At 31.1% G+C, this 2,908-nt stretch overlaps 1 non-coding gene across 1 annotated transcript; it reads left to right on the top strand.

Annotated features, from left to right (window-relative positions):
- The first annotated feature begins 2,638 nt into the window (after positions 1 to 2,638).
- Positions 2,639 to 2,749, top strand: TBLA0Ctrna12L. The gene is made up of 2 exons: positions 2,639 to 2,677; positions 2,705 to 2,749. It is a non-coding gene; the product is annotated as a tRNA-Leu (tRNA).
- Positions 2,750 to 2,908: the final 159 nt, after the last annotated feature.

Raw genomic sequence — 2,908 nt, 5'->3', positions numbered from 1 at the left:
TCATCTTTACAAAACTGATGATGAAATTGTAAACCGAATTAGATAAAAAATAAGATTTATTGAAACGCAATTTGGAAGAAAAATACAAGAATTTATTACAGACAGAGGTTCTGAGTTTACCAATAATAACTTGAAACAATTAGCTGAGAAAAAAGGAATTCAATTAAGATTTACCTCAACTCAAGATCACTCGGCTAATGCTAGAGCAGAAAGAGCAATTCGAACAATTATATCGGATACTAGAACACTACTGTTACAAGCTAAATTACCACTTAAATTTTGGCACTATGCAGTTAAGGCATCTGCGGAAGTGAGAAACTGTACATATAATAAGAATACTAAAGATGCACCATTAAATGTAATATCTGAATTACCTGTTAAGATAATATTACGTAATTTTTTACCTTTTGGAGCTCCAGCTACGATATGGAATCATAAATCTAAAAAAACATCTGCACCAAGCTTACAAGCAGTGGTTTTGTCAAAAGATCCACAGAGTTTTGGATATTTCTTTTATATACCTAAGGAAAATAGAGTAATTACCACTACAAACTTTAAAATCCCTGATTATTCAGTAAATTCGCAACAGAAGAGTAATCCAGAAGAAACCATTATTGCACGATTTAAAGCTAATGTTACATCTAAAATAGGTTCTACTAGAAATTTTGAATTTGATGAAGATGAGATTAATGAAGTATTTCCTGATGAAGAGTATTAAAATGATACTGAAGGTATAAATAATATTATGGGAGATGAAAAGATAGTATCACAACAGTTGTTAAATGACCTTAATGAAAATGGTGAAGAAGAAATAATGGATACCGAAAGTGATTTTAGTCCTTCTAATATAGATCCTGACCTTATTGACAATGTTAATTTAGATGAAATTTTAGAACAACCTAACGTAATTGAACTTATGAACAATGAGAATACAACAATTAACGAGGAAGACGAAATTAAGAATACATTTGAATTAAAAGTTATTGGAATAATGAATGAAGAAAAACAATTAGAAACAGATATTTTAGGTATAGACTTGAAGTATGACTTGAATAAAGGAATCGTTACATTGAGTATGAAATCATACATTGACAAATATAATGATGATTTTCCACTATTAAAACTGAATACAAAGAGAAGGTTAAGTATATACAAAAATCTATTGGAAAGCTAAACTACTTAAGAACAAGAGGTAGGCTGGATCTGGAATTTGCACTTAGCGAGATTGCCAGATTTGCATTATATCCACATGTTAAAGTAATTAAAGCTGTTGATGGATTAATTAAATATACTTATGTGAAAAGAGATCTCAATGTAGTAATGAAAAGAGAAAAGAAATAGCCTGATGAGATCACAGTAATCACTGATACTTCATTAGGATCAGAATATGATGTAACATCAAGAATTGGTGGTATAATATGGTTTGGAAACACGTTTATGTTTGGGTTTTCGAACAAATCATCAATTGTTTGTGACTCTTCGGCAGAATGTGAATTAGATGCTCTAAACAAAGGTGAAAAACTAGCTCTACATTTAAAGTTCAAGTTAGAAAAATTATTTAAGAAAAATTTTAAAATTAATATTATTACGGATTCTAAACCTGGAATAGAATGGCTTAAAAAACCATATATTGGAGGTAGAACAAAGTTCCTTGGAATCAGAATTGGTCGTTTAAAAGAAAGACTAAAGGACAAGTCCACCTTTCTAAGAAAAATTGATGGATTGGAGAATGTAGCCGATCCATTAACAAAACCGGTCAGTCCAACTGATTTCAAGAACCTAAGTAAAATCATAGAAGGTAACATTACTCCACAAAACTTACTACCATTGACCAACCTTGTGGAGACTGAAGAGGGAGTTCGCAAGATGTAAAGATCGTGTATGTAATGATAAAAAGTTTGTTAAGAGAGTATGCTGGAATATGATTATATCATTTTCTATTAAGTGGTAAAAGCTTTTATCACGTGACTTATTGTTTAAAATGTGTTTTTCTTTTTATATCGAAAAACACTATTTAAGAAATATATTCATTTTAGTTATAGTATTTACTATATATTTCTAAATAAAGTAATCGTCTTTACATCTTAAACACTGTATAACAATGTCTAACTCTCTTGAATCCCAGTAAACCTGTAACTACTGATCTCAGTACCATCCGAACTCTGAAACACCACCATTGTCCTATCAGTCTCGCATTACAATAATCTGTTGTAAACCAACTTAGGAGTACGATACACTTAAATAGTAGTTACCAAAACTAAACTTAACAATCTTCTTAACTTAACACCAGTTAATACTTCGAACTTACGAATATAATTGTTGTTCTTTTTAAACTAAATAACTATATGAAAGAACTATAAATTTATGTCTTAAGTCTGGAAAAGCTGGCCTTTAAATACTTTTCAAAGGTCAACGCCAGCTTTCCCATTTTACTTTAATTGGACTGTTTGTAAACTTACTTATAAGGGTAGGAGTGCACAGTTTGAGTAATGCTGGCTAACTAGTAGAGATTATGCATTGAACCGATATTCACAGGTATGCAACTAGCAGTTGCTCAGTGTTATGTATAATTTCTAGTTAGCAACTTGTAGATGAGTATAAAGTCAATCTCGTCTACAACATAATCAACAAATTATAAGGTTGTTTGGCCGAGCGGTCTAAGGCGCCTGATTCAAGTTTACACTTAACACTCTTAGAGTGGGATCCTCAGGTATCGTAAGATGCAAGAGTTCGAATCTCTTAGCAACCATTATTTTTTTCCTGTATCACATAGTGTGACCTACGTTAGTCACGTGTATAAATCAGGATCACCTGATAACGGAATGAACATGTAGATTAACATGTAGATTAACAAGTGAATCATGAACATAAATTCTATTTAAGAATACTAAAGACTAAAAGAATAAAC

Source organism: Henningerozyma blattae, chromosome 3 (assembly GCF_000315915.1).
Source record: "Henningerozyma blattae CBS 6284 chromosome 3, complete genome".
Lineage (NCBI taxonomy): Eukaryota > Fungi > Ascomycota > Saccharomycetes > Saccharomycetales > Saccharomycetaceae > Henningerozyma > Henningerozyma blattae.
Note: the sequence above shows the minus strand (reverse complement) of the source record. Positions and strands in the feature narration are given on the sequence as shown.